Source organism: Quercus lobata, chromosome 12 (genome assembly GCF_001633185.2).
Source record: "Quercus lobata isolate SW786 chromosome 12, ValleyOak3.0 Primary Assembly, whole genome shotgun sequence".
NCBI lineage: Eukaryota > Viridiplantae > Streptophyta > Magnoliopsida > Fagales > Fagaceae > Quercus > Quercus lobata.
Genome location: NC_044915.1, coordinates 15,091,268 through 15,101,816, shown reverse-complemented (window position 1 = coordinate 15,101,816; position 10,549 = coordinate 15,091,268).

Genomic DNA, 10,549 nt, shown 5'->3' with positions numbered 1-10,549 from the left:
AGGATTTTGTTTTAGGTAAAGTAACCACTAATTAAAGAAAATTCTTGTGTTTATGCATATTAGAACTTTGAAATTTTGAAACAAAAGGTCAAATCAATACAACTCTTTTCTTTTTTTTTAGAATGAGATCAATACAACTTAGAGATTGATATAAAATAATATTATTATCTATACTATTATTATCTATAATATCATTTTTTTGGTTCAAAAACGCCCTTACACTTCTATGTTTATACAGAGATAAAATTAAAAGACAATTCGGTAAAAATACAACTCTAATTCTCACTCAAACGTTGGTAGGGTCCTTCTTCTGTTGATTTTCAAATTACTTTATCCATTTATAAATTAGATTCTCAAAATAAAAAATATATATAAAAAATAAAGACAGTTTTTTTTTTTTGGGCTATAAAATAGGACCACTAAGCCCAACGTTTTCACTAAACCAAAAAAAAAAACCCGCATTACACATGCGAAGCGCATGTGATGAGGCTAGTTTGTTTACTAAGGGGCTGTTTAGTAAGATTATTTAAATATAGTTTTTTGTTTTGCAATCCATAAAATGGTGGGTCCTGCATTTAAATTGATTATTTGGTTAATATTTTCTAAATACAGTTTTCAAAAAACTGCATTCTATTTTCCTGATTTAAAACAGGATTTTGAAAACAGCTTAGAAGGTGTTTTCAGGATACAAAAAATGTTTTTAATGACATAGTTATAAATAAATTAAAAAAATGGACCCCATATATTTGTCCAAACTCTTTTATTTCTTAAATTTAGGAGTGTATCTTTATCACAAAAAAAAAATTCCCACACTTCAAATTTGAAATTTATCATTAAAAAAAAAAAATGATGAGCTCTATTCTCTTATCATTATCCACGCAAAAAAAAAAAAGTAATCTACAAATGCTACACGTTACTTTTTGGTAAAAAAAAAAAATTAAATCTCAAAAATAGAAATGATCTCCCAAACAATTATTTTTGTTTTTAGTATTTTGAAAATTGTTCTTAAAAGTGGAAGCCAAACACGTAAAATATAAAAATTAGAGCAAGACTTAGGTACAGTATTTAGGTGTTATTCCTTAGGTTCCTCTTTTAAAATTCTGTCATGTAAATTTTTTTTTCATGAGATAAAAATGTATTTTTTAGTTAAGTAGTCACATGGTTGAATCTTAGGGTCCGTTTGGTTGGAGGAATGGAAAAGTGGAAGAATATAAAATATTTAGTTTTTCCTCCTGTGTGTTTGGTTGGAGGGGTGGAAAAGTAAGAGGGTGGAAAACTCTTTTGTTTGGTTTGAGAGAAAAAGAAAAGGATGGAAAATATAATTTATATAAATTGACTATTATACCCTTGTTACATAATAGGTAAAAAATAGATTTATTTGTACTCATTAAATAAAATAAAATTTACCATATTATATATATAAATTTATGTTATTATTTTTATTATTATAATGTAAAAAATTACAATAATGTACAACTTGATCAGGTCACGTTGAAAAAAAAAAGTACTATGTCTTTACATTTTACAATATTTTCACAATAAATCATATGTGGTAAGTTATTACTGATTTTAATTTGAACACATCACTTAAATATTTTTTTTATTAGTATTAGTTAGTAACAACCCATCACTTAAAATTTATTATGAAAATATTGTAAAAATATTGTAGTGACATTTCTCAATTTTAATTTCTTCTTCTTTATTTTTTTTTTTCCCTTTTTCTTATCCACACGTTTCTTTTCTTTTTTCCTCTTTTTTTCTCCTCCACACCTTTCCCTTATCTCTATCTTCCCTTTTCTTTTTTCTTTTGTTCTCTGGCACTTGTCTAAGCTCTCTTCACTTTGCTCATTCTTTTCTTCTCTTCGTATACTCCACTGGTGCTCTCCACTTTTCTTCTTCTTTTTTTTTTTTTTTTTCTTTTCTTCTCTACTCCACTGGTGCTCTCTTCACTTTTCTTTCTTCTTTTTTCTTTTCTTCTCTTCGTCTACTCCAGAGCAGAAGATCTCTCTTTCTTTCTCTCTCTCACACAAAAAAATTCTCTCTCATACACACATAGATCACCGGCAGAGAAGTGGAGATCGGCGTTCTACACAGATCGGCCTACATGTTTTTTATTTTTTTGTTCTGGTTTGATTAGTTTTATTTTATTGTTCAGATTTCATTAGACTTATGAGAAGGATTATTTTTGTGTTTCAAATCTTTTGATTGGGTTTTGTGTTTTTGTTTTGATTGTGGTATGTTTTAGTTTTCTGTGCTAAGTTTCGGTGTTTGGTGGTGGTGCTGGGTCTGGTGGTTATTTTCTGCTTCCTTCTTATTTTGCCGCGTTGGGTTGTTGTGGACGTTGGGAGAGGGTATTTGGGTAAAAGTGCTTTCACAGTACTTTCCTCACCAGATTTTCCTCCCGATTTGAAAGGATGAAAATTGTGGGCCGGGAGAGAAAACTTTCTCCCAGTTTTCCTTCCTCCCCATTTTCTCTCTTTTGCCAAACAGTAAAAAATACTGTTTTCCATCCTATTTTCCTCCCTATGTTTTTCATCCTCTCTATTTTCACTCCAACCAAACACAGCCTTAAGATGGGAACCTGAGAAACAACACTTAAGATACTGTATCTAAGTTTTGTCCTAAAAATTATTATCTGAAAACTAGTTTTAAGTTCAATTTTTTGAAAATTGTTTTTATACAGTTTTGAAAACAAAAACAATATTTTGTTTTCAAAATATTGTTTTTGAAAATGCAACTCTAACTCTCACTCAAACGTTGGTAGGGTCCTTCTTCTGTTGATTTTCAAATTACTTTATTCATTTATAAATTAGATTCTCAAAATAAAAAATATATATAAAAAATAAAGACAGTTTTTTTTTGGGCTATAAAATAGGACCACTAAGCCCAACGTTTTCACTAAACCAAAAAAAAAAACCCGCATTACACATGCGAAACGCTTGTGATGAGGCTAGTTTGTTTACTAAGGAGCTGTTTAGTAAGATTATTTAAATATAGTTTTTTATTTTGCAATCCATAAAATGGTGGGTCTCGCATTTAAATTTATTATTTGGTTAATATTTTCTAAATACAGTTTTCAAAAAATTGTATTCTATTTTCTTGATTTAAAACAGGATTTTGAAAACGGCTTAAAAGGTGTTTTCAGGATACAAAAAATGTTTTTAATGACATAATTATAAATAAATTAAAAACAATGGACCCCATATATTTGTCTAAATTCTTTTATCTCTTAAATTTAGGAGTGTATCTTTATTACAAAAAAAATTCCCACAGTTCAAATTTGAAACTTATCATTAAAAAAAAAAAAAAATGATGAGCTCTATTCTCTTATCATTATCCACACAAAAAAAAAAGTAATCTACAAATGCTACATGTTACTTTTTGGTAAAAAAAAAATTAAATCTCAAAAATAGAAATGATCTCCCAAACAATTATTTTTGTTTTTAGTATTTTTAAAATTGTTCTTAAAAGTGGAAGCCAAACATGTAAAATATAAAAATTAGAGCAAGACTTAGGTACAGTATTTAGGTGCTGTTTCTTAGGTTCCCGTTTTAAAATTCTGTCATGTAAATTTTTTTTCATGAGATGAAAGTGTATTTTTTAGTTAAGTAGTCACATGACTGAATTTTAAGATGGGAACCTGAGAAACAACACCTAAGGTACTGTATTTAAGTTTTGTCCTAAAAATTATTATCTGAAAACTAATTTTAAGTTCAATTTTTTGAAAATTGATTTTATACTGTTTTGAAAATAAAAACAAAAATCCTCCTACCACGCCCTAAAATTTATATTTATTTAGTTTTTTTTTTTTTTTTAATTTTAAAGTATTTGTGCTAAATGCTTTCTAAATCAATTGACAAGCTTTGACATGGCACCATAATTTTGTTTTAATAATAAAAAAAAAATCATTTTATTAATCATTGATTTCTAGAATATCTTTGCACTAGGCTTTTCAATTTTCATGCTGGGGTTTCTTCCACCCACAAACCACACAGCTATTTCGAATTCAGCATCTCGTATGTGTTTTGCTTAAAAGCATGAATCACCAGGTTCCCTGTCATAAAGTAATAAAGTCCCAACTACCATTTGAACTTTTTCAACTCAATTTTTGCAGGGCAGAATAATGCTTGTGTCCTTTTTCCTTTCTAAATGAAATACAAATACTTCTTTCAAGGCAAAATAAAAACTCAACTTTTGGATATTCGGCCTCGTGACCTACCTTTTTTGTCATGCATCTGGGTTCGTTTGTGGTTCAGACTGAGTCCATTCAGTTGGAATCGAACATAAGTTCAATGATGCCAACGCAGTAGCTCGCTGCGCCCGCTAGAGAAAATATTTTTGACCCCTCAATATGTGAAAAATGTTGTCAAAATTTTGGTGTGTATAATTTTTTTTATTTTTTTTTAAGTTATTACCGAAGGAATCTTTTAGAAGTGATTCTAAGATGCTGTCAAGAGATTTCAAACTCAAATATAAAGATATCATGATTCACGCAGCCATAGGAATCACTTTTTTTTTTTTCTTTTTTGTTAGAAGAGCCTTATGAACCAATTAATCAACCCAAAATAATAAAATATTATTTTAATATTATATCCCTATAAACTATTAATTAGTAATTAATAATGATGATATAACAGTACTTTTACCTCTAAAAATCAAAAATTCCCTAGAGTATAGAAGCAATTTTATGGATTTGGAAGGAAAGTAAAATCTTAAAAAATTGATGGGATCCATGAAAACCATTTGACTTCATATTTTTGTTCTTTCCTCTCTTTAATTCCTTCTAAACCAAACAAAGGTCTCTTCTCTCCTCTTCCTTCCAACCAAACATATTGTTAATATTTTTTGTTAAACTGGTTATTAAGTGTCAACTACATGTAAATAAAAGAACAATTAATTGAAGTAGGTTTAGAGACACAAATTAATCATTTTCTTCCAAATAATATTGTCCCCACTTGATTGGGTTTTGTTGGTGTAAGGACACAATTTGGTTCCTAAGCCCAAAAGGTAAAAGGATCTAGGCCCAAAGAGCCTAATACAATGAATTTGTAGATAGTGGATTAGAAAATTAGACTCTAATGAGTTGGTAACAATTATAATAGATCCAGATGACAATAAAATAAAGATAAACTGATTTTATCTAAATAAAATCGTCCTCGGCGCAATCTGAGGAGATTAGTTCTTGTATATATCTCTTGAATTTGATTACAAGCACAGTTCTTGTTGCTACAATATTTTTCACTACATTCTTCGATCCATTTCCCTTAGGGTCTTCTTTCTATTTTATACTATCTTCCTCTTTTCATCTCTACCCTCCACATGTAGATTAGATTGTCGGTGTTGATCCTTATCCCATCAGCACCCTCTTGAAACCTTTGGGGAGTAGCTATAAGACTGAAAATTACTGTTCAGGTATCACTTCCTCATTAATGCAACCAGAGAGTTAGCTATAGAGCATTCAATGCAATGGTAGCAATTTTCTCTTAAATATTATATGGCTTCCATCTGTCCTGTGCTTCTAGGATGCTTATCCTTATCAATAGAACCTCCTGGAATGTTGCCCTAGATGGCAGACCACACATTCGAATCTCGGCTTTGCTCAGCCGAGGATGTATTCATCCTCGGATCACCTTCTTGGACTCTTATGACCAAACCTCACCTCTTCATTCACTAACACGGACTCCCATAACAGTGTTTTACCCATATTCGAACTACTTAATGTCCTCGGATTAGGCCCCCGGCCCAATATATACATAAATACATACTACTGGGCCTATCACCCCTATAATAGCCCCTCGAAATTCTCCTCTCTAGCTCCTCGGGAAGAAATGAGGATTTCGATGTCACTACAATTACCCCGCTTTTATCATGCATCATCCTTGTCGCGTAGGTACCTTTTTAACTATCCAACGCACGCTCCTGACGCTTCGGTATCTGAGATGCGCCTTCATTAAATTTCTGAGGCTCCATGTTCCCCATGTTCTACGGTGCGATGTGGATCCTATGGTTGGGGTTTTTATTGGAACTTGGGCGGGAATTTTCCCGCTTATTCACCTTTCTAATACAAATAGTGCTTGTACACTTCCTTCACTTCACTTTTGCTCTCATTCGCTGAACCTTTACACTCATAAACTGAACCTTTACACTCATAAATATTAAGAGCTGGTCCGAGGAGAGTTCCTTTCTTTGCGTAAGTCTTCTTAATCCTTTCTATTTATTTTTCCTTCTACTTTTCTTTACACATAGTCCTTTTCTCCTCGGCCCTTTTAATTTCCTTTCATTTTCTTCTCTCCTTCACCTATCTCTGACAAAATTGGTAGATTTTCTTACTTAATGGACTCTGCGGAGAGTATTGAGAACTTTAAAGCTCAATACAAAATCCCGCCAAAAGTCTCCATTAGGTACTATAAGGAAAGGGATTGGCACACCGATAGACAGGAGGGAGAAGTGGTAATTCCGATGATTGCCTTCATAGAGGGAGTGATAAGAATCCCCATAGGTACATTCACTAGGGATTACCTAAGGGCTTATAGGTTAGCTCCCACCCAATGCGCCCCAAACATATTTAGGATTTTAGGTAGTGTAGACGCCTTTAATGAGAGAATGGGCTTAAATCTTACCCACCATGATGTCAACTGGGTCTATAAACCTTCACCACTTAAAAGGGCAGGGATATTACCTAAAAATTAGGTACCCCGAGGTTAGACTCATCTCATGCCTCCCTTACTCCAACAAAGGCATAAACAAAGACTTCCTAATCATTTCATGGGAGTGGCATGATGGCCTCCCCTGCTCGACAAGAGAAGGGACACCGGGTGGGGTTTTAGGTCTAGGTTGATTATTTTAAAGTTACTCCCTTCTCCGTTTGACATACTCTATACCTATTTTTCTCCGTTTATGTTGGTAATTGATTTTTCTTTTGATTTGCGCCATTTCCTTTTTTGACAGTGTTTTTGTTTGTTTTCTTAATGTGTTTCCAGATAAGCACACCGCCGTTCTAAACTTCAACCTTGTCAACCAGCCGAGCCTAGACAAGATTCTTAAAGCCGAGGTGTTTGTCCATAGTGATGGTCAACTAAGAGCGGCCCACCTCATCCTCAGCTACAAGCCTCTTTCGTCCAATTTTCAGGCCCTGAAGTGTTAGATAAAGGTGAAGGATCCGCGGTTGCACCAAATAAGCGTTACTGCCCTTGGTTTCCTCACCATCGACCCTATTCTAGAAGGTGTACTTAAAGTAACCCTGCCACCTCAATATACAACCGAAGAAGCCACCCCTTCCCATCCTGCTATCAAAGAAGAAGAAGAAAAAGTAGAAGAAGAGATGGTTGAAGTGTCTAATTTTGAAGATGATTTCGAAGTATTCAACCAACCTCAATCTCCAAAGGTTCTCACTGGTGACCTCGGTCGTCTGCCTTTAGTAGAAGTAAGCCAGACGCAAGGAGACCTTTCTGTTCCAGAAGCTATGGGGATACAACGCAAGGCAAGGTCAAGTCTCTAAGAGCTATTGGAGTCCCAATTTTGGGGGAAACGCGCCTGGGAAGGTAGCCCAGACCAAGCTTTCCACCCCTCTACCCACCCAATCCCTCCGATCTGATCCCACCGACCATAAGAGGAAGAGGAAGCAAATGGGCAAAGAGGTGGTGGAAGTAGGAAAAAGCCACCCTTTTAGAGAGGTTAAGCCCTAGAGGGGGGCCAAACATGCTAGAGTCATGCAAACGAGGTCCTCTAGTGAAAGTGCTATCACGGAGAGGAGGGGTGACCAACAAGCTGTAGTCCCAGCCAAGGCCCCACCTCTGGTGCTGGATGGAGTTCCTCTCCCCAATGATGCCTCCATTTGAGACTTCCAGCAGGGTAAGACTGGGTACGTGGCTAACGTCATGGAGCAGTCCTTGCTACTGCTTAACGACATGGTCGACCTTAGGTCCATGAGGAAGCATAAGGTGTTCCTTGGCTTGAAGAAGGACCTCGCCATGGTAAGTCCCTAGTTTTTTTTTTTAAACTATATTTCATTCCCCTTTTATGCAATCCAAGCTACGTTTAGGGCCGAGAAGACGGTGTACAACTCTCATTGGATGATGAAGGAAGAGGAGGGAAGGCGCATTGCGGTTGTAAACGCCTTCAATGTGGCCGAGAAAAGGGTGCAAGAGCTGAAGAATACGCTATCCAAGGCGAAGCAGGATAAAAAGAATGCTAAAACCGCCTTGGAAGGAGCTAAAAGGCAAGTTGAGGGTCAACGGAGGCAACTTCGCCAGACCAAAGACTAACTGGCCGCCTCCAAGGAACAAATTGTGGCCCTAAAGAAGAAGTTGAAGGAGGCCGAGAAGGCTAGGGACTAAGCCAAGCAAGACGAGTACGATGTGGGGGTGGCAGAGACTAAGGAAGCCCTCAAGGCTGAGGTTTCAGAGGTATGTAGGAACAACTGCCTCCAAGTGTGGAACGAGGCCCTCAACCAAGCTAGGGTTGAGGCCTCTTTTGCACTTAGGATAGCAGAAAGTGTATATTACCCTCCTGTCATTCGTGCATTTGGCCCTGTTAGCTCCAAGATTGACACTGCCTCCGAGGTGGTGGATAAAGGCAAGGCTAGTTCAGCCAATGTCCTTCCTTCTTCTAACAGCACTTCTAAGGTGGCCGAGCCAGTTGCTCCTCAGGACCTCCCCAAAGAGAAAGAAGTCCCCACCAAGATGGAGATTGTCCTGGCCACTCTCCCCGTGCCTGCCAAGGGTGACCTCACGAGTAAGGGCCTAGAGGCCTCAGAAGCAGCACTCACCCAGTCCACCAAGGCCCCAGCCAAAGAAAAGATTGTAATAAAAAAGAAGTAGCTTTTTTTTTTCCTTTTAACTGTTGTTTTTGTGTCCAGAATTTGTAATCAGTCTGATCTTTTGAAACTAATCTGCCTTTTTCTAAGGCTTAAATTAATGAAAATTATGAACATTTCCTTTACTCTTGTGATACTTATACAAGTCTTGTAATAGTTTCTATTTTATTTAACACTTAACCAATATGAAAATTAGACACAGGTTCACTTAGCTATCTGTGTAAATGATAATGTGTTTGATATCTCAACAAAGTATATCTTTTACTCCAAAAACATACACAATGGTAAAGTATCCATACATGTCTGACTCCACTTAATCCCCCACTTATTAGTAAGTCTAAAGGACTAGAGGGACAATCAATTCTCAAACAGATAATAGATATACTTGATATACTTACAAATGCTTTAAGGGAAGCCCATGAATATCCATTTGCTCAAGTTACTACTATGAAGGTCTCTGCCATTCAGCACGGTTAGTTCTATTTGATACTTAAATGAATAATAAAAAGTATTAATTTACCTAAAGCATGTGGTCCGATGAGCCAGACATGACTAAGGTTCTATTTAACACTTAGGAAGAGTGATTAAAAATATCAATTTACCTAAGGTATGTGGTCCGAGGAGCCAGGCATGACTAAGGTTCTGTTTGGTATTTAAATAGATAATAAGAAGTATTAATTTACCTAAGGTATGTGGTTAGAAGAACCAAGCATGACTAATGTTCTATTTAACACTTAGCAAAATGATAGGAGGCATTAATTTACCCAAAGTATGTAGTCTGAGGAGTCAGGCATAACTAAGATTCTATTTAACACTTAGAAAAATGATATGAAGTATTAATTTATCTAAAGCATGTGGTCCGAGGAGCCAGGCATGACTAAGGTTCTGTTTAGCACTTAGAAAAATGATGAAACATTAATTTACCCAAAACATGTGGTCCGAGGAGCCAAGCATTACTAAGATTCTGTTTAACACTTAGAAAAATGATATGAAGCATTAATTTACTCAAAGCATGTGGTCCGAGGAGCCAAGCATGACTAAGGTTATGTTTAACACTTAGAAAAATGATGAAACATTAATTTACCCAAAACATGTGGTCCGAGGAGCCAAGCATTACTAAGATTCTGTTTAACACTTAGAAAAATGATATGAAGTATTAATTTACCCAAAGCATGTGGTTTGAGGAGTCAGACATGATTAAGGTTCTGTTTAATACTTAAGCAAATAAGAAGTATAACATATAATGTAATAAACGAAAATATGGCCGAAAAGACTTTCATTAATAGTAATACCTTTGTAGATTATTTATATTCCAGGGGCGTGGTACAATATTTTCATCTAGATCTTCAAGATAATATGCACATATTCCAACCACCGAGGTAATGCGATATGGCCCTTTCCAGTTGGGCCCTAACTTTCCCCATGCTAGGTTCTTTGTAGTGCCCAAAGCCTTTCTCAATACTAAGTCTTCAGATGCTAATGGCCTTAACCTCACGTTGGCGTCGTATCCTTTCTTGAGCTTATGTTAATAATATGCCAATTGAACCATGGCATTTTCTCTTCGCTCTTCAATCAAATCTAAACTCTTCTTTAACAACCCATCATTACTACCTAGAGTGAAAGAACTCGTCCTCAGTGTTGGGAATCTGGTCTCCAGAGGAATCACTGCTTTGACTCCATAAATTATTGAAAAAGGGGTCTTCCCTGTTGACCTACGAGGTGTGGTCCGATATG